This window comes from Sapajus apella, unplaced genomic scaffold (genome assembly GCF_009761245.1).
Source record: "Sapajus apella isolate SASKATOON/1434 unplaced genomic scaffold, GSC_monkey_1.0 scaffold62, whole genome shotgun sequence".
Lineage (NCBI taxonomy): Eukaryota > Metazoa > Chordata > Mammalia > Primates > Cebidae > Sapajus > Sapajus apella.
Window position 1 is genome coordinate 3,494,600 of NW_022437002.1, and position 27,946 is coordinate 3,522,545.

The following is a 27,946-nucleotide window of genomic DNA, read 5'->3' on the forward strand; positions in this document are numbered from 1 at the left end:
CCAAATGTGAGGATGGACCTGGAAGACACACCAACACAGTCAGGCATCCTCCCAAGTCTGTAACAAGTGGGAATGCTTTTGTAGGAAAGTTTAGGAGAAAGGCGGGCGCCTCATTTCAGATTTGTCCTTTCTCGTAGGAGGGCACGATACAGACGTTACAGCCATTCACAGGTTATATCATACGGATGAAATTCTACACGTAAGCAGTAAACTTCACGATACAGACACAAATCAGTGTCCTTTTCCGTGTCAGTAGGTTACACATTAATCAGGATGTCAACAGTTGGAGGAAGTCACGTAAGATTTGAAGGACTTGTGATAAGCTCAGGGACAGGATGTTGCCATGAATCGTAAGAACTTCCCTGGCGGTGGATTTGGAAACCTGCCAAATGCAGCCCATAGGCTATCAGGTTCAAATTCTAGGCTCAGCTGCATCCGGGTTGTGCGGCCTCGGCCAGGTCAGGGATCCTCTGAGTCTCAGTTTCCTCTTTGATAGCAGTCGAGATGGCCTCTCAGGGGCCCTTCCCTCCTTGTTGGCCTCCCGACTCTGTTGAGATTGTTTACCTAATGCCCCCACAAGCCTAGGGATTACTCAAGTGGGGAGGGGGAAAGAATCATAACTGATGCATTCTGTCACCTTCCACTCCCCGGGGCCTGGCAGAGAGCAGACGTCTGTAAATGTTTGCTGTTGTTGAACTGCATTGGAACATGTCCCCGAACCACTGGGATCCAGGACCCGTTAAGCAGCCAGACAGCAGTGGAGACCTGGCAGCCAGAGGGCAGTGGTGTCCTCAGGGCTGGGTGCCCAATGTGGGAGCTCCCCCCCCGCCAGGTAAAACCTGGGACCCTGGTCCCAGGTCACACCTTAAGTGGAAAATATGGGCCCCACTCCTGGAGACCTGGCTGGGGTTTAAGTCAGTGCCACTGACTTGCAGTGTGGCCCTGGGCAAGAGGTAGAACTCTTCTGGCCTGGCTTTTCTCATTAGGAAAATAAGGGGTAGTTTTAGGCAATTTGACAGATAATATCTGTTTCCTGTCTTGGCCCAATGGCCCTTAACTCTGGTCCAGGTCCTCACAGAAGAAGAGTCTGTGGTGATCTTTTTGAGAATGCCTCCTTCTCTCTGGTCTCAATGGCCTATTACTGCCCAAGTACCCTCCCACCACACACACACACACACACACACACACACACGCACACACGTGCACATAGCATGTGTACACACAGATGCGCATGCCCGCACACAGTGATGCATTTGACGGACTGACATTGAACACCCATTCACCCTGCTTTTCTGTGCCTTCACCTTATGCTGCAGGGGTTCTGAGTTAGAGCCAGGGTTCCCCTCACGTAACAACATGAACCATTTGAAAGAATTCAGTGGTGTTGAGTACATTCACAATGTTAAGTAACCATCACTTCTACCCAGTTCCAAAACATTCTCATCACCCCAGACGGAAACCTTATATCCATTAGGCAATCACTCCCCATTCCCCCTCCCCTCAGCCTTTGCAACCACTAATCTGCTTCCTGTTTCTGTGGGTGTGCCTATTCTGCATATTTTATATGAATGGAATCGTACACTCTGTGACCTTTTGGGGCTGACTCCTTTCACTTCGCATCATGGTTTTGAGGTTCATCCGTATCACAGCTTGTAGCACTACTTCATTCCTTTCTGTGGCTGCGTAATATTCCACTGTATGAATATCCACATTTTGTTTATCTACTCATCATCCATTGATAGATTATCGGGCTGTTTCCACTTTTTCACTGTTACAAAAATGCTGCTGTAGGCTGGGTGCGGTGGCTCAACGCCTGTAGCCCCAGCACTTTTGGAGGCCGAGGCGGGCAGATCATGAGGTCGGGGAATCGAGACCATCCTGGCCAACACGGTGAAACCCCGTCTCTACTAAAAATGCAAAAAAAAAAAAAAAAATTAGCTGGGCATGGTGGTGCACGTCTGTAGTCCCAGCTACTTGGGAGGCTGGGGCAGGAGAATTTCTTGATCCCAGGAGGCGGAGATTGCAGTGAGCCGAGATCATGCCACTGCACTCTAGCCTGCACCACAGTGGGAGACTCCATCTAAAAAAAAAAAAAACTGCTGCTGTAAACAGGCATGCACAGGTGTTTATTTGAACATCTGTTTTCATATCTCTTGGGTATACACCTAGGAGTGGTATCTAACACTGTGTTCGTGAATGTGTGGATGTCTCACGTGGAAATCGGCTACACCATGCCACTGGCTGCTCAGAGAGGTGCAAGGGAGGACACTGACCTCCTTCACCCTGATTCGCCCCTGAGCAGGAAACCAGAATGTGCAGTAGGAAGGTCTTTTCCCTGAACTGGACCACAACAACAGAATCTTAACTTGGCTTGTGCCTGGGTCAGATCAGTCTGAGCTGTGACCTCATCTTACTATACTTACAAGGCTTTTCTGTTCAGATCACCTAGAAACATCTGAAAAAGATGCCTCCACCCAGCTGAGAATCTTCAGAACTGTCAGTAACTAAGGCAGGACAGCTAATCTACTCCCTAGTAGGACCTGAACCCTCATGTGCATTAGTAACTACAGGTGAGCAGTGTGACTTTGGGCAAATTTCTCAAAAAAGGAGACTCAGTTTCCTGACCTGTAAAATGGCAATGATAGCGCCTTTTTCATTCCTTCATTCCTTCCTTCATTCATTCATCCACCAGCTGTGTGTCACACACCTATTCTATAGCAGGCCTTGTTTACACGAGGATCAGCAGCAGATGTCATGGCTGCCATTAGGGGGCTGAGATCTGGTGAAGGAGATGGACATCAACCCAATAGTCACACAAACACGTGTACGTTGTAAATGTGTCAAGGTCCGTGTTAGAAAGATAGCCAATGTTACAAACTTCTGTAAGGGGCGAGCTGGGGTCCAGAGCAGGGGTGTAGAAGTATATTGTGATTTCAGTTTGCATCTCCTTCATGACCACTGACACTGGACATTGTTTCATATGATTATTGGACTTTTGAATACTCATTTTCGCTGTGTGTGAAGTGCCAGTTTAACTCTTTTGCCCATTTTTAAATTGGGAGGTTGATTTGTAGCGAATACTTGGGAATTGAGTCCTTCGTGGATAGATATTTTGCAGATATCTTCTCCTAGTCTCTGTCTTATCCTTTTACCCTTTTAATGTTGTCTTCTGATGAACAGTGATTTTTAATTTAATGAAATCTAATTTTTAAATCTTTTAAAAGGCTTATTTTACCCTTATTAAGAAAATTTTGCCTCCCTCCAAGGTCAGATGTTATTTTATTTTCTTTTTTTGGAATCTTCACTGTTTTGCTATTTACATTTAGGGATATGATTATGTTCTATCTCATTACTTCTTGTTATAGTGTGAAGTAGAAGTCAAAGTTCATATTTTTCCATATGGAAATCCAACCGACCCAACGCTACTTGTTGAAAAGACAATCCCTTCCCTCCCACGGGGGAACTGTCGTAGATCAGGTGGTCTATATGTATTACTGTGTCTGGACTCTGTTCTGGTTATTGGAGGGTTTTAAACAAGGATCAGATTTTCCTTCAGAAATGCTCACTCTGGATGCATTGTGGACAACGGATTGGTGGCAGAGTGGATCCAGAGAAATGTGTAGGAGAATATTGGTAGTCCAGGTGGAGATGTTGGTGGCCTGGATGAGGGTGGCAGTAGTGTCCTTCCCTGGTTTTAGTATTAGGGTGATACTGGCTTCATAGAATGATTTAAGGAGGATTCCCTCTTTCTCTATCTTGTGGAATAGTGTCAATAGAATTGGTATCAATTCTTCTTTGAAAGTCTGGTAGAATTCAGCTGTGAATCCATCTGGTCCTGGACTTTTTTCTGTAGGTAACTTTTTATTACCATTTCAATCCTGTTGCTTGTTATTGGTCTGTTCAGAGTGTCTAGTTCTTCCTGCTTTAAGCTAGGAGGGTTGCATCTTCCCAGGAATTTATCCATCTCTGCTAGGTTTTCTAGTTTATGTGTATAAAGGTGTTCATAGCAGCCCTGAATGATCTTCTGTATTTCTGTGCTGTTGGTTGTGATATCTCTCGTTTTGTTTCTAATTGAGCTTACTTGGATTTTCTCCTTTTTTCTTGACTAATCTTGCTAATGGTCTTTCAATTTTATGTATCTTTTCAAAGAACCAGCTTTTTGTTTCATTTATCTTTTGTAATTTGTTGTTGTTATTGTTTCAATTTCATTTAGTTCTGCTCTGATCTTGGTTATTTCCTTTCTTCTGCTGGATTTGGGTTTGGTTTGTTCTTGTTTCTCTCGTTCCTTGAGGTGTGACCCCAGATTGTCTATTTGTGCTTTTTCAGGCTTTTTGATGTAGGCATTTAGGGCTATGAACTTTTATCTTAGCACTGCTGTATTAGTTTATTTTCATGCTGCTGATAAAGACACATCTGAAACTGGGAACAAAAAGAGAATTAATTGGACTTACACAGTTCTACGTGGCTGGGGAAGCCTCAGAAACATGCAGGGTGGGAAAAGGCACGTCTTACATGGTGGTGGCAAGAGAAAAATGAGGAAGAAGCAAAAGCAGAAACCCTGATAAATCCATCAGATCTTGTGAGACTTATTCGTATCACAAGAATAGCATGGGAGAGGCTGGCTGCCATGATTATATTACCCCCCTGAGTCCCTCTCAAAACACATGAGAATTCTGGGAGATGCAATTCAAGTTGAGATTTGGGCAGGGTCACAGCCAAACCATATCATTCCACCCCTGGCCCCTCCAAATCTCATGTCCTCACATTTCAAAATCAATCATGCCTTCCCAATAGTCCCCCAAAGTCTTAACTCACTTCAGCATTAACCCAAAAGTCCATGGTCTAAAGTCTTGTCTGAGACAAGGCAAGTCCCTTCTACCTATGAGCCTGTAAAACAAATAAACAAGCTAGTTACTTCCTAGACACAATGGGAGTACAGGTATTGGGTAAAGACAGCTGTTCCAGATGGGAGAAATTGGCCAAAATAAAGGGGTTACAGGGCCCATGCAAGTTGGAAATCCAGGTGGGGCAGTTAAATTGTAAAGCTCCAAAATAATCTCTTTTGACTCTAGGTCTCACATCCAGGTCATACTGCTGCAAGAGGTGGGTTCCCACGGTCTTGGGCAGCTCAAGCCCTGTGGCTTTGCAGGGTACAGCCTCCCTCCCAGCTGCGTTCATGGGCTGGTGTTGAGTGTCTGCAGCTTTTCCAGGCATGTGGTGCAAGCTGTTGGTGGACCTAGCATTCTGGGGTATGGAGGACGGTGGCCCTTTTCTCACAGCTCCACTAGGCAGTGTCTCAGTAGGGACTCTGTGTGGGGACTCCAACCCCAAACTTCCCTTCCACACTGCCCTAGCAGAGGTTTTCTGTGAGAGCCCTGCCCCTCAAGCAAACTTTTGCCTGGGCAAACAGGCGTTTCCTTACATCTTCTGAAATCTAGGCAGAGGTTCCCAAACCTCAGTTTTTTTGTGTGGGGATGTCGACAGGGTCTCACTCTGCTGCTCAGGGCACAGTGGCACAATCACAGCTCACTGCAGGGTTTTGCCATGTTGGCCAAGCTGGTCTTGAACTCCTGGCCTCAAGTGATCCACCCACCTCAGCCTCCCAAAGTGCTGGGATTACAGGCACGAGCCACCAAATCTCAATTTTTTTGACTTCTGTTCACCTGCAGGCTCAACACCACGTGGAAGCTGCCAAGACTTGGGGTTTCCACCCTCTGAAGCCACAGCCTGAGCTCTACATTGGCCACTTTCACCCATGGCTGGAGTGGCTGGGACACAGGGCACCAAGTCCCTAGGCTGCACACAGCACAAGGACCCTGGGCCTGGCCTACAAAACCACTTCTTTTCCTCCTGGGCCTCTAGGCCTGTGTTGGGAGGGGTGGCCGTGAAACGTCTCTGACATGGCCTGGAGACATTTTCCCCACGGTTTTAGGAATTAACATTATGTTCCTTGCTACTTATGCAAATTTCTGCAGCCAGCTTGAATTTCTCCCTGGAAAATGGGTTTTTCTTTTCTGTTGCATAGTCAGGCTGCACATTTTCCAAACTGCTTCCCTTATAAAACTGAATGCTTTTAGCAGTACCCAAGTTACCTCTTTAATGCTTTGCTCCTTAGAAGTTTCTTCTGCCAGATACCCTAAATCATCTTTCTCAAGTTCAAAGGTCCACAAATCTCTAGGGCAGGCGAAAAATGCCACCAGTCTTTTTGTCGAAACACAGTAAAGTCGCCTTTACTCTAGTTCCCAACAAGTTTTTCATCTCCATCTGAGATTACCTCAGCATGGATTTTACTGTCTATATCGCTATCAGCGTTTTGGGCAAAACCATTCAAGTCTCTGGGAAGATCCAAACTTTCGCACATTTTTCTGTCTTCTGAGCTCTCAAAACTGTTCCAACCTCTGCCTGTTACCCAGTTCCAAAGTTGCTTCCACATTTTCAGGTGTCTTTTCAGGAACGCCCCACTCTACTGGTACCAATTTACTGTATTAGTTTGTTTTCATGCTGCTGATAAAGACACACTTGAAACTGGGAACAATAAAATGTTTAATTTGACTTACAGCTCCACGTGGCTGGGGAGGCCTCGGAATCATGGTGGGATGTGAAAGGCACTTATTACGTGGTGGCAGCAAGAGAAAAATGAGGAATAAGCAAAAGCAGAAACCTCTGATAAACCCATCAGCTCTTGTGAGACTTATTCACTATCACGAGAATAGCATGGGAAAGACTGGCCCCCATGATTTGATTACCTCCCCCTGGGTCCCTCCCAAAACAAGTGAGAATTCTAGGAGATACAATTCAACTTGAGATTTGGGTGGGGTCAAAGCCAAACCATATCAACTGCCTTTGTTGTATCCCAGAGGTTTTGATAAGTTGTATCACTATTATTGTTCAGTTTGAAGAATTTTTAAATTTCCATCTTGATTTCGTTATTAACCCGATGATTATTCATTAATTTCCATGTATTTGCATGATTTTGAAGGTTCCTTTTGGAGTTGGTTTCCAGTTTCATTCTACTGTGGTCTGAGAGAGCACTTGATATAATTTCAATTTTCTTTAAATTTATTGAGACTTACTTGCCGGGCGCGGTGGCTCACGCCTGTAATCCCAGCACTTTGGGAGGCCGAGGCGGGTGGATCACGAGGTCAAGAGATCGAGACCATCCTGGTCAACATGGTGAAACCCCGTCTCTACTAAAACTACAAAAAAAAATTAGCTGGGCATGGTGGCACGTGCCTGTAATCCCAGCTACTCAGAAGGCTGAGGCAGGAGAATTGCCTGAACCTAGGAGGCGGAGGTTGCGGTGAGCCGAGATCACGCCATTGCACTCCAGCCTGGGTAACAAGAGTGAAACTCTGTTTCAAAAAAAAAAAAAAAAAAAGAGACTTATTTTGTGGCCTGTCATATGGTCTATCTTGGAAAAAGTTCCGTGCACTGATGAATAGAATGTATATTCTGCAGTTGTTGGGTAGAATGTTCTGTAAATATCTGTAAAGTCTATTTGTTTCAGGGTATAGTTTAAATCCATTGTTTCTTTTTTGACTTTCTGTCTTGATGACCTATCTAGTGCTGTCAGTGGAGTATTGAAGTCCCCCACTATTATTGTGTTGCTGTCTATCTGATTTCTTATAGTAGTAATTGTTTCATAAATTTGGGAGCTCCAGTGTTAAGTGCATATATATTTAGGATTGTAATATTTTCCTGTTGGACAAGATCTTTTATCATTATATAATGTCCCTCTTTGTCTTTTAACTGCTGTTGTTTTAAAGTTTGTTTTGTCTGATATAAGAATAGATGCTTCAGCTTGCTTTTGGTGTCCATTTGCATGGAATGCCTTTTCCCACCCTTTTACCTTCAATTTATGTGTGTCCTTATGTGTTAGGCAAGTCTCTTGATGGCAGCAGATAGTTGGTTGGTGAATTCTTAGCCATTCTGCAATTCTGTATCTTTTAGGTGGAGTATTCAGGCCATTTACATTCAATGTCAGTATTGAGATGTGAAGCACTATTCTATTCATCATGCTATTTGTTGCCTGTATACTTTGTCTTTTTCTTAAATTATATTTTCATTTTATAGGCCCTGTGAGGTTTATGCGTTAAAGGGGTTGTGCTTTGATGTGTTTCCAGGATTTGTTTCAAGATCTAGAGCTCCTTTTAGCAGTTCTTGTAGTGCTGGCTTGGTTGTGGTGAATTCTCTCAGCATTTGTTTGTCTGAAAAAGATTGTATCTTTCCTTTATTTATGAAGCTCAGTTTTGCTAGATACAAAATTCTTGGCCAATAATTATTTTGTTTAAGGTGGCTGAATATAGGCACCCAATCCCTTATAGGGATTGTAGGGTTTCTGCTGAGAAACATGCTGTTAGATAATCTGATAAGTTTTCCTTCATAGGTTATCTGGTGCTTTTGCTTCACAGCCCTTAAAATTCTTTCCTTCATCTTGACTTTAGATAACCTGATGACAATATGCCTAGGCAATGATCTTTTTGTGATTAATTTCCCAGGTGTTCTTTGAGCTTCTTGTATTTGGATGTCTAGGTCTCTAGCAAGACTGGGGAAATTTTCCTTGATTTTCCCCCAAATATATTTTCCAAACTTTTAGATTTATCTTCTTCCCCAGGAACGCTAATTATTCTCAGGTTTGGTTGTTTAAGATAATCCCGAACTCTCAGATGCTTTGCTTATTTTTTCTCATTCTTTTTTTTTGTCTTTGTTGGATTGGGTTAATTTGAAAACCTTGTCTTGGAGTTCTGAAGTTTTCTCTTGTTTCTGCTTGTTTGATTCTATTGCTGAGACCTTCCAGATCATTTTGCATTTCTTTAACTGCATTTATTATTTCCTGAAGTTTTGATTGCTTTTTATTTATGCTATTTCACTGAAGGTTTCTCTCTTCATTTCTTGTACCTTTTTTTTTTTTTTTTTTTTGCTTCTTTAAATTGGATTTCACCTTTTCCTGGGCTTTTCCCACAACCTCCTTGATTAGCATAATAACAGATCTTCTGAATTCCTTTTCAGGTAAATCAGGGATTTCTTCTTGGTTTGGATCCATTGCTGGTGAGCTAGTGTGATTTTTTGGGGATGAACCTTGCTTCATCATATTACCAGAATTGTTTTTCTGGTTCCTTCTCATTTGGGTAGGCTATGTCAGAGGAAAGATCTGGGGCTCAAGGGCTGTTCAGATTTTTTTGCTTTTGTTGCCAGTGCTTTTGGTGTTTTAGTCATGAAGTCCTTGCCTGTGCCTATGTCCTGAATGGTTTTGCCTAGGTTTTCTTCTAGGGTTTTTATGGTGTTAGGTTTTATGTTTAAGTCTTTAATCCATCTAGAGTTAATTTTAGTGTAAGGTGTAAGGAAGGTGTCCAGTTTCTGCTTTCTGCACATTGCTAGCCAGTTTTCCCAACACCATTTATTAAATGGAATCCTTTCCCCATTGCTTGTTTTTGTCAGGTTTGTCAAAGATCAGATGGTTGTAGATGTGTGGGGTTGCCTCCAGGGCCTCTGTTCTGTTCCATTGGTCTATATCTCTGTTTTGGTACCAGTACAATGCTGTTTTGATTACTGTATCCTTGTAGTATAGTTTGAAATCAGGTAGCATGATGCCTCCAGCTTTGTTCTTTTTGCTTAGATTGTCTTGGCTATGCAGGCTCTCTTTTGGTTCCATATGAAGTTTAAGGTGGTTCTTTTCCAGTTCTGTAAAGAAGGTCATTGGTAGCTTGATGGGGATAGTGTTGAATCTATAAATTACTTTGGGCAGTATGGCCATTTTCAGGATATTGATTCTTTCTAACAATGGGCATGGAATGTTTCAACATCTGTGTGTGTCCTCTCTTATTTCCTTGAACAGTGGTTCATAGTTCTCCTTGAAGAGGTCCTTTATATCCTTTGTTAGTTGTATTCCTAGGTATTTTATTCTCTTTGTAGCAATTGTGAATGGGAGTTTGCTCATGATTTGGGTCTCTGTTAGTCTGTTATTGGTGTATAGAAATGCTCGTGATTTCTGCACATAGATTTTGTATCCTGAGACTTTGCTGAAGTTGCTTATCATTTTAAGGAAATTTTGAGCTGAGATGATAGAGTCTTCTAAATATACAATCATGTCATCTGCAAATCGAGACAATTTGACTTCCTCTTTTCCTAATTGAATATCCTTTATTTTTTTTCTTGCCTAATTGCTTTTGCTAGAACTTCCAATACTATATTGAATAGGAGTGGTGAGAGAGGGCATCCTTGTCTAGTGCCAGTTTTTAAAGGGAATGCTTCTAATTTTTGCCCATTCAGTAATGATATTGGCTGTGGGTTTGTCATAAATAGATTTTATTGTTTTGAGATACGTTCCATCAATACCTAGATTATTGAGAGTTTTTAGCATAGAGGGCTGTTGAATTTTGTCAAAGGTCTTCTCTGCATCTATTGAGATAATCATGCGACTTTTGTCTTTGGTTCTGTTTATGTGGTGGATTACATTTATAGACTTACATATGTTGAACCAGGCTTGCATCCCTGGAATGAACCCTACTTGATCGTGATGGATAAGCTTTTTGATGTGCTGTTGCAATCGGTTTGCCAGTATTTTATTGAAGATTTTTGCACCTATGTTTATCATGGATATTGGCCTGAAGTTTTCTTTTTTTGTTGAGTCTCTGCTGGTTTTGGTATCGGGATGATGTTGGTCTCAAAAAATGATTTCGGAAGGATTCCCTCTTTTTGGATTGTTTGGAATAGTTTCAGAAGGAATGGTACCAGCTTCTCTTTGTACATCCGGTAGAATTCAGCTGTGAGCCCATCTGGACCTGGACTTTTTTTGGTTGCTAGGCTATTAATTGCTGCCTCAACTTCAGCCCTTGTTATTGGTCTATTCAGGGTTTCAACTTCTTCCTGGTTTAGGCTTGGGAGGGTACAAGTGTCCAGGAATTTATCCATTTCTTCCAGGTTTACTGGTTTATGTCCATAGAGTTGTTTGTAGTAATCTCTGATTGTAGTTTGAATTTCTGTGGAATCAGTGTTGATATCCCCTTTATCATTTTTTATTGCTTCTGTTTGATTCTTCTCCATTTTCTTTTTTATTAATCTGGCTAGTGGTCTATTTTGTTGATCTTTTCAAAAAACCAGCTCCTGAATTTGTTGATTTTTTGAAGGGTTTTTGTGTCTCCATCTCCTTCAGTTCTGCTCTGATCTTAGTTACTTCTTGTTTTCTGCTAGCTTTTGAGTTTTTTTGATCTTGCTCCTCTAGCTCTTTCAATTTTGATGATAGGATGTTGATTTTGGATCTTTCCTCGCTTCTCACCTGGGCATTTATTGCTATAAATTTCCCTCTAGACACTGCTTTAAATGTGTCCCAGAGATTCTGGTACTTTGTGTCTTAGTTCTCATTGATTTCAAAGAACATCTTTATTTCTGCCTTCATTTCATTGTTTATCCAGTCGACATTCAGGAGCCAGTTCAGTTTCCATGAAGCTGTGCGGTACTGAGTTAGTTTCTTAATTCTGAGTTCTAATTTGATTACACTGTGGTCTGAGAGACTGTTATGCATTTGCTGAGGAGTGATTTACTTCCAATTATGCAGTCAATTTTAGAGTAGGTGCAATGTGGTGCTGACAAGAATGTATATTCTGTGGATTTGGGGTGGAGATTTCCACAGATGTCTATTAGGTCTGCTTGGTCCAGATCTGAGTTCAAGTCCTGGATAACCTTGTTAATTTTCTGTCTCATTGATCTGTCTAATATTGACAGTGGAGTGTTAAAGTCTCCCACTATTATTGTGTGGGAATCAACGAGGTTTCTCCATGTTGGTCAGGCTGGTCTCAAACTCCGGATCTCAGGTGATCCGCCAACCTCAGCCTCCCAAAGTGCTGGGATTACAGGTGTGAGCCACCGTACCTGGCCAAGAGAGACATCTTAAAATTATAAAAGGATTAATCTATTAGGAAGATAAGACAATCATAAACATATATGCACTTAACAACAGAGCCCAAGAGTACATGAAGTAAAAACTGACAAATGAAGGGAGAAATAGGCAATTCAACAATAATAGTTGAATACTTTCAATAATGAATACAATACCTTGGCAGAAGATTAACAATGAAGTAGAACACTTGAAGAACGTTATAAACCAACTAGACCCCAAAGTCATCTTTAGAACACTGCACCCAATCAATTATACAAGAAAAGAAGAAAAAATTGGCCTTTGAACAACATGGGTTTGTGTTTGAAGTCTATTGGTTCACTTATATGCTACTTTTCTGTTGCCTCTGCTACCTCTGAGATGCCAGTACCAACCCTTCTTTCTTTCTCCCTCTTCCTCCTCCTCCTCAGCCTACTCAGCATGAACACAATGAGGATGAAGGCCTTTATGATGACCCACTTCCTCTTAATAAACAGTAAATATATATTCTCTTCCTTGTGATTTTCTTAATAACATTTTCTTTTCTCTAGCTTATGTTATTGTAAGAATTCACTGTGCAATACATATAACACACACACACACAAAGAATGTAGAAAACCTGAGGTTTATTCAGACAGTGGACTACTTTATAGTATTTGAAATAATTTAAGAAGAGTTACATGAACCAATAAGGATAAACTTAAAACATACTAAAGACTGAAAAAAATCAGGTTGCAAAGTGATATGATATGATACCATTTGTTTAAAATTTTTTAAAACACATAAAATAATACTTTGTATTGTCCATGGATACATACATCTGTGGTAGAAGTACAAACCCATGCATGGTAATGATACTCACCAATTAAACATTTTTCCTGTGGAGAATAAGGGAGAAAGGAAGGGGTCCTGCTCATAGTGCTGCAGAACTTTCAGGAGACCGGAAAGACCAATGCATGAAACAGGAGGATTTTATTAAGGTGGCCACTGGCTCAGCAGATTAGCATTCCAAGGCTGAGCAAAGGACAAGAACATTGGGAACTTTTGTTTTACATCCAGGATGATGTAGCAGCTAACAGGTTTACAGAAGCCAGAACAAAGAACAGTTAATTAATTTGTAACACGTTTTGTGATGTATGTTACATTTGAAAAATGGCATTTTGAGAAACACAGCATGAGTTCTTTGGGTGTTATCTTGCCCTGTGACTTTGCAGCTGGTCAGCAAGAAAAACAGGAGTCTTGAGATACCGGGGAACTTTGCTGAGAATGTGGGGAGAACAGATAAGGTAGGTTTTACAGGGAGTTGGTTAATTTTAAGCAGAGCTGGGGGTTAGGTTTATACTGAACACAACACAGTAAATTTTATGATGCAGCAATCACAGACTACTATTGTTATTATTTAATTTCCCTCTTCAATAGGACCACTAATTCGACTCTAAGCCTCATCAGGGCTGGGTACTGAGTGTGGGGAGATTCCCTCACCCCAGTTGGGAGTAGCCACAGGACATTAATCAGAGTCCAAGGGAACCCTTGCTCTGCTGTCTGTCACGTGTGAATTTGAGCTTGTGATACTGGGCACAACCCACAATCTCTGGACCTCAGTCCTCCCATCTGTGAAACAAACTAAAGATATTTGCCCTGGTGAATGGCTGACTCAGTGTCAACCTTCACGACTGACTTGTACTATGTGGCTTCACTGTCAATTAAGAATTTGTCTCCCCATGGTAAGCAAATGGAATTAAAACACTGTGATTGTTCTTAAGCACCTCATGCAATGGCTGCTGCACACCATCTGTGAAGCAAGTTGCAGATCTATGACGAGGAAGCAGAATCTCGTGGTCTCCAGGCCCTTTGCTGAAATGTCTTTCTGCTGGGCAATTAATTACGTGGTGTTGAAATGTTCTCCGTCAACTCCCTTTGGTTTAGTCATCATGCTTGCTTAATGTGCTACTAATGTCCATGCTGCTTTCTAGAAACTTGCACATCAGCATCCCCATTCAGGTTAAAGGAATTTGCAATATCCCCATAGGCCCTGAATTACTTCTACTCTGAGTGGAACAATGAAAAGGGTAAAAGTGACTGTACTCTTATCTTCCCCAGCTGCCTGGTTGTTGCAGTGTGGGGGGTTGGCTGTGGGTGGTGGGTAATGAATCCCTGTTGGCTCCTGTTGCCTAACAGACTGACTACACATCAGCTCTGATAACGGATGGATCCCACCCTCAGACAAAAGCAAGACAATATGGGTAGCAGTTTGCATTGTAATTAGTAGGGAATAAAAGGCGCTTCATGATTTCTGGTTCTTTGGAATTAAAAACAAAGTAAGGTCTGGTACTGAGGTGGAGTCAGTCCCTATTTGGTTAACCCCAAAACATTTGCAATTAACATTTGCTGGATCTGGGATCCAAGAGAACTTGAACCATGGGGTGGGAAGCCTCCAAAGTCAGAGTCCTGATGCCATGCTGGGCTTGATCTCTGGACCTCAGTCATCTCATCTATGAAACGAACTAAAGACCATGGGAATGGGGCTCCCCCAACCTTTTTCTGCTGCCACCAACAGCTGAGGCTGGTGTTGGGGAAGAAGAGCACAACAGTCCAGCAGGCAGGAGGCAGGCAGCGGCAGCAAGTCACTGGCTCACGAGAGGCTGTCCTCAGTAAGGTCCTGTCTCTGCCCAGCAGCCCCAAGTGGATGAGCATTTGTTTTTTATTGTGGTAAAATGTACATAACATAAAATTTGCCATTTTAACCCTTTTTGAGTGTGTTCTTAGGCGGTATTAACTACATTCAGGTTGTTGTGCGCCCATCACCACCACCCATCAACAGATTTTTTTCATCATCCCAGACTGAAAGTGTGCACATTGAGTGACTCCTCATTCTTTCCTCCCTCCAGTCCCTGGCAACCATTACTCTTTCTACTTTCTCTCTTTATGAATTTGGCTATTCCAGGGATCTCATATGAGTGCAATCGTACTGTATTTGTCCTTTGGTGTCTGGCTTATTTCACGTAGCATAATGCATTCAAGATTCACTCATCTTGTAGCACAAATCAGGACTTTATTCCTTTTTTTTTTCTTAAACAAGCAGTTTATTTAAACAACAAGATGCTTGATTTGAAGGGAAAACTATCTAGTTTTTTTTTTCTAGAGTAATTTATCCCTACTTAAAGACAGATTGACCTTTAACAGTAAATTATAAAGTTGTCCTTGATCTTACAATGATAAAAAGATAGAAATTATCCAAGAAAGCAAGGTATGCAAGGATTTTTATGTGTGCATGTGTGTTTTGCTTAAATAGTGAGAGCAAAATAACTTACTGGAATATAAAGATGAGAGCTGCACCAGCATGCCACTCACGGAAAAAGGTGATATTTTCCGTCTCCATCGGCTGTCAATCAAAACATACCACTGGCCATTTAGCAAAAACAAAACCAAAAAACAATATACTTGCACACATACCAATTACTTTATGTAAAATAGAGAAACAGGGAAAGGGAAATGAAAGGATAGAGAAAATGATACTGTAGTAGTCAGGGTGTGGTGTAACCAAATTGTGGTTTTCTTTTTCTTTTCTTTTTTTTAAGACAGATCTCACTCTGTCACCCAGGCTAGAGCACAGTTGTGCAATCACAGCTTACTGCAGCCTCAACCTCCTGGAGGTGCCTCCCACCTCAGCCTCCGGAGTAGCTGGGACCACAGGTGCGAGCCACCAAACCCAACTAATTTTAAAATTATTTTTGTAGAGTTGGGATTTTGCCATGTTGCTCGAGCTGTTCTTGAACTCCTGAGCTCAAGCCATCCACTCGCCTCCGCCTCCCAAAGTGCTGGGATTACAGGTGTGAGCCACCAGGCCCAGCTGCAAATTGTGGTATCTAACTGAGAGCGTATTCTTGGTCTATAGGAACAGAGTTCTGGAGAAAAGCAGCAGGTTTCCTTTGTAATAGACACCTCCTCTCTGATACTGGCACATGTTAATTGTATCTTCAGCCTCCATTTACACCTGTGCAGGTGTGTCCGTTTCATTGATTGGCTGCTTGTCAAATTGGAGTCCCATCTGCCTCGTGGACAAACCCTGCCATTCACAACAGATTTCCATTAGGTTGCTAAGTGGCGTATGCCTCTTAATTTTAAACTGCACCATGGAACCATCGTTACCCACCATTTTCAAATTAATATAATTGTCGTTACACCTTGACTCCTTTGAGCTTTTCTTCAGCATGGCCAGCACCAGAGTCTCTCCTTATCTTTGGCTTCACAAAAGCGCTACCAGGTTTTCCTCCTCTGTTTCTTTTTAAGGCTGAATAATACTTCCTTGTATTAATGTTTACGTATCACCTTTTATTTATTTGTTCATCTATTGATGGAAATTTGGGGTATTTCTTTTGGCTATTATGAATAATGCTGCTATGAACATTGGTATATAAATAGCCGTTTGAGCCCCTGCTTTTAGTTCTTTCGGGAAGATACCTAGAAGTGGAGTTGCTGGGTCATATGGTAATTCCATGCTTAATATTTCAAGGAGCTGCCATAATGCTCTCCATAGGGCTATACCATTTTGCATTCCCACCAGCAATGAATGTGGACTCCAGTCTCTCCATATCCTCAACATTAGTTATTTTCTGTTTTGTTGTGTTTGTTTGCTTTTTAGATAGTAGCCATCCTAAAGGGTGTGAAGTGATGTCTCATTGTGTGGATCAGGCATTTAAACTACGGACAGGTACTTCTGAAAGTGCAATAAGCCTGGCTGTAGCCAGAGGACAATTGGCATGGATCCCTGGAAGAGGAGTAGGGAGCCTGGCACAGGCGGACTGTGTCTTAGTTTCTGACTGCTTCCCCTAGGGAGGACTGACTGGGCATGGAGGGATAGAAACTATCTCCAAACCTCAAAAGAACCCCCCATGTCCCATGATCCGGCAAACTATCTTCCCACATGTCAATGTAAAAACAATGTTGGGTCTAAAATGTTTTTTAAAAAATATAAATTTTTGATTTGGCAAGAGAAATTTGAAAAATGCTTAAGGTCTTGGAGGCAAAGAAATTACAGGGAAGCTAAGGAATATTTTGGCTGAAAGAAGAGGCTGCCTTTAAAAAATGTTTTAACCTTCCGAACAACCTGGAAGAGCCACATCCGTTGTGAGTTGAGGTTTTAAAATGTGAGTAACTGTTTTAAAATGTACATTGTCTCATGGTAGAGTTACTCTATCTTCTGAGTAAAGTTCCTGGATATAGAAACACTGTGACTGATGTCAACAGAATAAGAATTATCTGTGCAAGGTGTTCTGAATGCTCATTTGCTTAGTAAAATGGTAACTCATCTCTTGGGCAAATTGGTGTTTTTTTTAAGACTGAGTCTTGCTCTATTGCCCAAGATAGTGGCACCACCTACTCTTGTGTGGGTGTTTTCCAGCACGGAAAAGTAGAAATAATTGCCAATGATCAGGGAAACCGAACCACTCCAAGCTATGTCGCCTTTATGCACACTGAGCGATTGATAGGTGATGCCGCAAAGAATCAAGTTGCAATGAACCCCACCAACACGGTTTTTGATGCCAAACGTCTGATTGGACGCAGATTTGATGATGCTGTTGCCCAGTCTGATATGAAGCATTGGCCGTTTATGGTGGTGAATGATGCTGGCAGGCCCAAGGTCCAAGTAGAATACAAGGGAGGGACAAAAAGCTTCTATCCAGAGGAGGTATCCTCTATGGTTCTGACAAAGATGAAGGAAATTGCAGAAGCCTACCTTGGGAAGACTGTTACCAATGCTGTGGTCACAGTGCCCGCTTACTTTAATGACTCTCAGCGTCAGGCTACCAAAGATGCTGGAACTATTGCTGGTCTCAATGTACTTAGAATTATTAATGAGCCAACTGCTGCTGCTATTGCTTACGGCTTAGACAAAAAGGTTGGAGCTGAAAGAAACGTGCTAATCTTTGACCTGGGAGGTGACACTTTTGATGTGTCAATCCTCCCTATTGAGGATGGAATCTTTGAGGTCAAGTCTACAGCCGGAGACACCCACTTGGGTGGAGAAGATTTTGATAACCAAATGGTCAACCATTTCATTGCTGAGTTCAAGCGCAAACATAAGAAGGACATAAGTGAGAACAAGAGAGCTGTAAGACACCTCCGTACTGCTTGTGAGCGTGCTAAGCGTACTCTCTCTTCCAGCACCCAGCCAGTATTGAGATCGATTCTCTCTATGAAGGAATCGATTTCTATACCTCCATTACCCGTGCCCGATTTGAAGAATTGAATGCTGATCTGTTCCGTGGAACCCTGGACCCCGTAGAGAAGGCCCTTCGAGATGCCAAACTAGACAAGTCACAGATTCATGGCATTGTTCTGGTTGGTGGTTCTACTCGCATCCCCAAGATTCAGAAGCTTCTCCAAGACTTTTTCAATGGAAAAGAACTGAATAAGAGCATCAACCCTGATGAAGCTGTTGCTTATGGTGCAGCTGTCCAGGTTGCCATCCTGTCTGGAGACAAGTCTGAAAATGTTCAAGATTTGCTGCTCTTGGATGTCCCTCCTCTTTCCCTTGGTATTGAAACTGCTGGAGGAGTCATGACCGTCCTCATCAAGCGTAATACTACCATTCCTACCAAGCAGACACAGACCTTCACCACCTATTCCGACAACCAGCCTGGTGTGCTTATTCAGGTTTATGAAGGTGAGCGTGCCATGACCAAGGATAACAACCTGCTTGGCAAGTTTGAACTCACAGGCATACCTCCTGCACCCTGAGGTGTTCCTCAGATTGAAGTCACTTTGGACATTGATGCCAATGGCATCCTCAATGTGTCTGCTGTGGACAAGAGTACAGGAAAAGAGAACAAGATTACTATCACTAATGACAAGGGCCGTTTGAGCAAGGAAGACATTGAACATATGGTCCAGGAAACTGAGAAGTACAAAGCTGAAGATGAGAAACAGAGGGACAAAGTGTCATCTAAGAATTCACTTGAATCCTATGCATTCAACATGAAAGCAACTGTCGAAGATGAGAAACTTCAAGGCAAGATTAACGATGAGGACAAACAGAAGATTCTGGACAAGTGTAATGAAATTATCAACTGGCTTGATAAGAATCAGACTGCCGAGAAGGAAGAATTTGAACATCGGCAAAAAGAGCTGGAGAAAGTCTGCAACCCCATCATCGCCATCACCAAGCTGTACCAGAGTGCAGGAGGCATGCCAGGAGGAATGCCTGGAGGATTCCCTGGTGGTGGAGCTCCTCCCTCTGGTGGTGCTTCCTCAGGGCCCACCATTGAAGAGGTTGATTAAGCCAACCCAAGTATAGATTTAGCATTGTTCCACACATGTAAAACACTGAAGGACCTAAATTTGTAGCAAATTCTGTGGCAGTTTTTAAAAGTTGAGCTGCTATAGTAAGTTACTGGGCATTCTCAATACTTGAATATGGAACATATGCACAGGGGAAGGAAATAACATTGCACTTTATAAACACTGTATTGTAAGTGGAAAATGCAATGTCTTAAATAAAACTATTTAAAATTGACAACATTAAAAAAAAAAGAATAAATATTTCATGGGTGGTGACGGCCTTCATCTTGAAACATGACTACTCCTTGGCAAAGCTGAATGTGGTGCCTCTGTGTGTCCTGGGCTGATTTACGGTTCCCAAGTAGGACAATGCAAAACGACTCCAAATAATTCGTGTTATTAGAAATGCAAGTGTTTTAAAATGTTGTGGTGGACGCGATGGTTCCTGCCTGTAATCCCAGCACTTTGGGAGGCTGAGGCAGGTGGATCACCTTTTCATATGTCTGCTTGCAATTTGTATGTTGTCTTTTAAGAAATGTCTATTCAGATTTTTTGCCCTTTTTGGTTGGATTATTTGGTTTTTTTTACTAGAGAGTTGTTTGAGCTCCTTATATATTTTGGTTATTAATCCCTTACCAGTTGGATAGTTTGCAAATATTTTTTTCCATTCTGTGTGTAGTCTCTTCACTTTGCTGACTGTATCCTTTGCTGTGCAGAAGCTTTTTAACTTGTTACCCTGTTTGTCCATTTTTGCTTTGGTTGCCTGTGCTTGTGGGGTATTGCTCAAGAAATGTTTGCCCAGAACAATGTCCCGAAGATTTTCCCCATCCTAAGATGTTTTAATCCTCCTTAAAGCTCAGGGCTCAGGGAAGCTTCCTGACTGACCAATGCCTGGATCCAGTTTTTTGTTTCGTTTTTTTTTTGTTTGTTTGTTTTCTTTTGGTTTTTTTTTTTTTTGAGATGGAGTCTCACTTTGTTGCCCAGGCTAGAGTGTAGTGGCATGATCTTGGCTCACTGCAATGGCTACCTCCCACGTTCATGTGGTTCTCCTGCCTCATCCACAGGTGTGCGCCACCATGCCCAGCTACTGGGTCTAGTTCTGGTCACCACCCACTGTCCCCTGTAAGTATTCCAAAGGAAGTGTGTATTGAGCTGAATGGGTTAACTGATGCTGCAGTAACAAACAAACCTCACATTTCAGTACTTTAATAAGGTTGTGATCGCCTCAAACTATATCCCTGTGAAGGGAGAGCTGGGGGCCCTGCTCTATGCTGTCCTCATGCTTGGAGCTGGGCTGATAGAGTAGCCAGCATCTGCTGACTGCTCCTGCAGAGGGGCAGAGTGTGTGGTGAATTAACACTGGCTCTTAAAGCTTTCTACTGGCGGTAACACATTGCTTTACTCACATTTCATTAGCCAAAGCAAGCCACACGGCCATATCCCGTTTCAAGGGAAAGGAGTATAATAGACCTTATTATTACCAAAATGTTTGCTGTTCCCACCTGTGGAAGGATTATAATTCTCTCCTCATTAACATCTGGCCTAGCCACATGACTTGCTTTGGCTACTGGTCTTTTTTTTTTTTTTTTTTCTTTTTTTTTGACACAGAGTCTTGCTCTGTTGCCAGGCTAGCAAGCAGTGGCACAATCTTGGCTCACTGCAATCTCCGCCTCCTGGGTTCAAGCGATTCTCCTGTCTCAGCCTCCCAAGCAGCTGGGACTACAGGCATGCGCCACCATGCCCAGCTAATTTTTGTATCTTTAGTAGCGATAGAATTTCACCATTTTGGCCAGGATGGTCTTGATCTCTTGACCCCGTGATCTGCCCGCCTCAACCTCCCAAAGTACTGGGATTACAGGCATGAGCCACCGCGCCTGGCCCTGGCTACTGGTCTTTGAGTAGAAATGTGCCATGAGGGACTGACTGCTCCTTCAGTCTGAATCCTGGAGATGACAGAACAGAGTGAAATTGACCCACATGGGAACAACGCATGAGTGGGAAAGAAATCTTTGTAGTTATAAGCGCCTATGATTTGGAGGTTGTTCATTACTGCAGTATAGCTTAACTTACACTGATGGTTTCAGTGGGGAAGTATAATTTTATCCCGTGCTCAAGGGGAGACTTGGAAACGGCTGATGGGCAGCATGCATGACAACCACATAATGCCATTTGAATTGAAAACTGGAGAGAACAGCAGCGGGCTAGGCTGGAGGGAAAGCGTTTCAGGAAGAAGGAAGCATGACTGCACGGTTTGGAAAAGAGGAGGATGCAGTGAGGGGTGGATTGGGTGTATGGCACGAGGGACAGAATGGCAGGAACAGATGCCATCTGTTCTCTCTGTTAGGTTTGGCTTACACCAGTCCCAGATCTAAGGTCACCTTTGAGATGACTTTTGTCGGTTCTGGTAGTAATTTGATTTGGATGACGTCTGGCCCCTCTCTGACCTCACAGATGCCTCTGTAAGCAGGTATAACATTCACTTCTCAATGCTGTTGCGGACTGTTGGATGAGTTAAGCACTGGTGGAAAAGCCTGTGCTCTGGAATCAGACGGAGCCATGTTTGAATCCTGGCTCTGCCACTTCCTAAGAACCTTGGAAATTCTTCATTTTTAACATCTGTAAGCCTCTGATTCCTCATCTGTAAAATGGAGATGATGATTAGTGCTTCATATGGTTGTTACAAGGATTATAAGAAATAGCGAAATTATGCAATGCATAATTTATAAAGATTCCATATTCATTAATCCAACATGAGAATTATAGAAATGTTGGGCCTGGGTTATTTTTCTTCTGATTCTTGTTACAAAACAGATGACAGTTTTTACATATTTAAGGCAAAATTATATTGGCATCGTCTTTATGTGAAATATCTCCTTTAAGGTGAAGTTCAGATATTTAACATAAAGAAGATCTTTAATAGCATAGACAAAGCTGCAGTGTTGTTTACTTTATTCACATGCCATCCCAGGGTCTACAGGGTCTAACTCCCACTGTTGGCTAGTCCCCCTTGAATTCCAACTCCACGATTAGTTCACAGGATCAAACCTGTTGCTTTGTTTGTAGTGATGCTCCAGCAGAAATGAGAATATAATCAGGCAGACTGGGCTGAAAGTTATTCACCACCAGAGCTCTGCACAGGCCGGTTGCAGCCCTCTGAGAAAGACAGCTGTCAGAACCATTTTCTGAGAACTTTCTGCGAACTTGTGTATCTGGCAGGTGAGGCCAGGAACAGTGCTCCAATCCCAGGGATTTCAATTAACAGGGTGTAAGCTAAGATCTTTACTTAGATCATCTCATTTAATCCTCAAAACAACGCTGGTATCAAATACTAACATATTAATTCCATTTTTCAGATGAGGAAGTGGAGGATCAGGAAAAGTGACATAATTTTACTAGCTGGGATTCAGAAGAAGAACGTAATCACTGCATTAAATTACTTATTAGGATTTCATAGCCAAGGGAACCACAACCTGAGTGACTTATTCAGGCCTCACTGTCCTGTTAGTGAATCCCCTGGTGTCCTAACTCCCAGGAAGAGCTGAGTTTTATATTTATGAATGTACACAAGTTATAAGTCAGGTGCCATCAAATCTGTTGATCTTTCACAAGTGTGATCACTTATGTCGCATCCAAGCTTAGAAAGTAATTTTTTTTTATAGTAAATTCTTTTCTTTATTTTTTTTTTTTGAGACGGAGTTTCGCTCTTGTTACCCAGGCTGGAGTGCAATGGCGTGATCTCGGCTCACCGCAACCTCCGCTTCCTGGGTTTAGGCAATTCTCCTGCCTCAGCCTCCTGAGTAGCTGGGATTACAGGCACACGCCACCATGCCCAGCTGAATTTTTGTATTTTTAGTAGAGACGGGGTTTCACCATGTTGACCAGGATGGTCTCGATCTCTTGACCTCGTGATCCACCCGCCTCGGCCTCCCAAAGTGCTGGGATTACAGGCGTGAGCCACCGCATGTGGCCTAGTAAATTCTTTTCTTTAAAGATTTTTTGTTTGTTTGAGACAAGGTCTAGCTCTGTCACCCAGACTGGAGTGCAGTGGCAAGATCTCTGCTCATTGCAACCTCTGCCCCCCACAACCCCCCGGGTTCAAGGGATTTTCCTGCCTCAGCTCCTGGAGTAGCTGGGACTACAGGTGTGTGCTAGCACACTTGGCTAATTTTTTGTATTTTTAGTAAAGATGGAGTTTTGCCATGTTGGCCAGGCTGTTCTTGAACTCCTGGCCTTGAGTGATCTGTCCTTTTCAGCCTCCCAAGGTGCTAGGATTACAGGAATGTGCCACTGCACCCGGCTGAATTTTTAAAGACTCTTTAATGGCTTGTTTAAAAAAGATATATTGTTTAACTTTTTAATAATAGAATAATTGGTGATCTTGGACAACCCCCTCCCTCGCAATGAATGCGGGGATTGTGCAATCTGTTTTTTTTAAACAACTTTCTTGAGATATGATTCATATACCATAAAATTTGACCTTTTAACACATATACTTCAGTGGTTTTTAGTGTATTTGCCAGGTTGAGCAGCCATCATCTCTGTCTAATTGCAGAGTATTTTCACCACTGCAAAAGGAAACCCTTTAAGTACCCCATTAGCAGGTGCTCCCCATTCCTCTCTCCCCTTTCCCCAGCCATAGGCAACCACAAATCTACTCCCTCTCTCTCTGTGGATTTGCATATTCTGGATATTTTATATAAATGGAATCATGTGGTATATACACTTATTTATTTAACTTTTTAAACCATTGCACATGAATTCTATTAAGAAGTGAGGTTCCAAACAGACTTTACTTTCCAAACTGCTTACCTGTTGTCCCAGCACCATTTCTCTGTCACCTTCAGCTTCTTTGGTGATTGGTGACACGTTCCAGTCTTTGTTATCAGCTCTGTTTCTGGGCCCTCAAGTCTGCCCCATTGATGCTTCTGTTCAGGATCCCTACAGGATGTGAAGTCAGATAGGACTTGATCTAAATCCCAGATCTCATATGTCAGCTGTGACATCCATTTATTAATCTAGCCTACAAATATAAATATTTATTGAATTCTGTGACAAGTCTCTTTTTTTTTTTTTTTCTTTTGGCAAGGTCCCACTCTACTGTCCAGGCTGGAGTGCTGGAGTGCAGTGGCATGATCACAGCTCACTGCAGCCCCAGCCCCGACCTCCTGGGCTAAAGCCATCCTCCTGCTCAGCCTCCCAAGTAGCTGGGACCACAGACGTGTGCCACCACACCTGGCTAACTTTTGTATTTTTTTGTAGAGACAGGATTTTGCCATGTTGCCCAGGCTGGTCTCCAACTACTGAGCTCAAGCGATCCACCCACCTTGGCCTCCTGAAGTGTTGGGAGTACAGGCGTGAGCCACCACCCTGGCCCCAAGTCTTATCCTAGGCACTGGGGACCCAGAATTGCAGATGCGTTCCCTGTTTTAAGCAGAGGGACCAACACAATCTGGCAGGGAAAATTCCTATGGCTAGAAACACAGACACGGCAGTGGCCAGAGTGAGGCACGTTGTATATATTTTCTTTTTATATCTTAAACCCGATAACTGGCTTCAAGGCCCCATTTTCCAGATGAAAAAAACTGAGGTTCAGAGCAGTCAACTAACTTGCCTAGAGCAAATTCGTTGTAAGTGGCACACCAGGCTTGGTAAGTGGCAAACCAAGCTGATGTCAAGCCCTTGGAGTTAAGCTCTCCGCTATACGTGGGAGAAAGGGCCATGGGGGGTCAGCGAGTGGGGGGCAAGCTGGAGAAGGGAAGAATAGCTGATCCAAGGTCTCAGAGCAGGTTCATTTCTGGGGAAAGACCGCTATCTCTGCTGCCCCAGGCAGAGGAAGACTTGGGCCCTGTGAAAGGAAAATAAAACCTCAGGATCCCCAAGTCACTAAGCCAAGGGAAGAAATCAAGTTGGGAACTATGCCAGGCAAACCCACCTCCCATTGGATTCCTAAATAAGGTAAGATAGCTACATACCTCTCTCACAAACTGCCCACAGGAAAATTCGTTGTGGACCTCAAGATCTTTACCCTAAAACAGTTCTGTTGAATTTCACCCTGCAATGTAAACTAATAGCAGATCTTCAGAGGCGTGCACAGTAAATCATATCTGCTCACCTGAGACAAATGCACATGTGATTGCTTCCTCTGCCCTATTGTTTATGAAAAATGCAGATTCACTGAGTCAGACTAAATTGTGTATTCAGTGGAAGGCTGACCAAGGAATCAAAAGAATGCAACTCTTTGTCTCTTATCAACCTTCTGCCTCTTATGACCTGGAAGCACCCCTGCCACCTTCAAGTTGTCCCGCATTGCCAGAGCAAACCAACGTACATCTTACACGTATTGATTGATGTCTCCTGTCTCCCTGACATGTATCAAAGCAAGCTGTGCCCTGACTACCTTAGGCACATGCCAGGGCCTCCTGAGGCTGTGTCATGGCTGCATCCTTAAGCTTGAGGGAACACTGACTGAGATCTGTGTCAGATGTTTGGGGTTCACAGCCCTGCCATCACTGCCCTCCTCCCCACCTCCTGCCCTAGGCATGGCTGGCAGACAAAAACCGGGAGAGCAGCCCACTCCCTGCGGATCTACCTTTACTGGAACAGGCAGAGGAGGTTCTGTGTCACAGCACGGAGGTGGGTGTAAGCCTGCAGGAGGTTACAGCTGATCCCTGAGGTGGGGCTGCCCCAAGGTGGTGGCTTCAGCCTGGGAGGGCCAGAAGACCTCAGGTGAGACCTCAGCAATCCACGTGGAGAGGGAGGGTGGGGAGAGGGTGGGGAGATGACTAGATTCTGATGCACACAGGCTCCCACTTCCATTCAAAGACACTTCAGTGAGACGCTTACATCTGCGGTGGAGGGCAAGAGACATGACCCCAGGAGAGAGCAGCTGTGCTTCGAGGCAGTGGAACCAGCTCCCGGTGGGAGACTGAGGTCTTGGTTCTACTCCCAGTTTCACTTCTGATTTGCTGAATGATCTGGAGACCTCCAGGACCCTCGACTTTCCATCTGCAGAGCGGAAAGAGCGGATGGGAGGTTTCTAGGTTCCCTCCACTTCTCATCATTGCCGACATTCACTTGTAACAGCGGTCGGACTCCCCTCGGTGCACCTGTCCTGCAGGCAGACCTAGGAAGGTACGTTTTTCTGGCTTGGGAGATTTGGGCTGAGCAGTCCAGGGTGGCTGAGGTTTAGAGGGGACATCGGGGGAAGTACTTCTCCTATTTCTTAAGATCTGGGCTAGACTCAGCTCTTCCCATAGGGATTTACCTGAAGCCCAGGAACACTGTAGATCTGGCTCCCAAAACTGCCTCTGCAGAATTAAAACACTTGGAGAAATCTCACACAGCTCACTCCATCTTGCTGCTTTAAAAAAATATATCTTTTGGTATACAATTTTTTTTTTTTTTGTTACATGGATGAATTATACAGTGGTGAATTCTGAGATTTTAGTGCACCCATCATCTGAGTAGTGTTAACTAATGTGTAGTTTTTTATCCCTAGCACCCCTCTCCAGCCTCCTCCCCCTTCTGAGTCTCTGAAATCCATTATATTACTCTGTGTTTATATATTCGTAGCTTAACTCCCACTCATAAGTGACAACATATGTTTTTGGGTTTTCCACTCCTGTGTTACTTCACTTAGAATACTGGCCTCCAGGCTGGGTGTGGTGACTCATGCCTGTAATCCCCGCACTTTGGGAGGCCAAGGTAGACAGATCACTTGAGGTCAGGAGTTCGAGACCAGCCTGGCCAACATGGTGAAACCTCATCCCTACTAAAAATACAAAAATTAGCCGGGCATGGTGGCGGGTCCCTGTAGTCCCAGCTACTAGGGAGGCTGAGGCAGGAGAATCGCTTGACCTGGCAGGCAGAGGTTGCAGTGAGCTGAGATCATGCCACTGCACTCCAGCCTGGAGACAGTGTAAGAACCTGTCTCAAATTAAAAAGAAAAAAAAAAAAAAAAGAAAGAATAGTGGCCTCCAGCTCCATCCAAGTTGCTGCAAAAGACATCATTTTGTCCCTTTTAGTGTCTGAGTAGTATTCCGTTGTGTATGTATACATTCTCTCTATCCACTCATTAGTCTACGGGGACTTAGGTTGGTTCCACAGCTTTGCAATTATGAACTGACTGCTATAAGCATGTGTGTGCAAGTGTCTTTTTCATATATTGACTTATTTTCCTTTGGATAGATACCCAGTGGGGGGACTGCTGAATATCCACCTTGCTTCTAACCTCACAAACTCACTGCTTTTGCTTTTTCCTGGCCATAGGTCAAACTACGATGGGAAAAATTAAGTTTACAATTTAAAGCAAGGATGATAAGAGTCCCTTCCTGAAACTAGCCCCTTCCTTGTTTGGGGACCCAAACTGCCTTTGGAAAACTAATGAAAGTCAACAAGGTTAGAATTGTGGTAGGGGCCTGAATTCTGCTAATTCAGATAAGTGATAACCAGCCATTATTCTCTCTTTTTTTTTTTTTACAGTCCAGAGGTCTTTCATTTTTTTAACACCTATTATGCCATGAATTCATAGGGAATAGGCTCCAGCAGCTCAGGCTCCTTCCCACTGGTTCTCACAAAGTGTGCTTCTCTCGGTGGAGCAGGCTGGCGCTTCAGGTGGACCCAGGAACCTTTCTCTTTGGCTTCTTTCTTTTTCTGATCATTTTCCTTCACTCATTTCAGGAAGCTATCTCGGCTCTTAGAGTGCTTGATGTGCTCAATACGCACATTAATTCTCTTGGCAAGAATCTTGCCCTTAACTTGTTTGTTTACAACAACGCCAACAGCATGCTGGGT

General features: G+C 43.1%; 1 long non-coding RNA gene and 1 pseudogene across 2 annotated transcripts; both read left to right on the forward strand.

Moving 5' to 3' along the window:
• The first annotated feature begins 17,235 nt into the window (after positions 1–17,235).
• Positions 17,236–19,394, forward strand: LOC116529168 (annotated as a pseudogene). The gene has a single exon (XR_004259416.1). The product of XR_004259416.1 is annotated as a heat shock cognate 71 kDa protein pseudogene (transcript).
• Positions 19,395–22,520: 3,126 nt separating this feature from the next.
• On the forward strand, positions 22,521–27,920 carry LOC116529169. Its single transcript, XR_004259417.1, has 3 exons — positions 22,521–22,531; positions 26,281–26,284; positions 27,833–27,920. It is a non-coding gene; the product is annotated as an uncharacterized LOC116529169 (long non-coding RNA).
• The last annotated feature ends 26 nt before the right edge of the window (positions 27,921–27,946 follow it).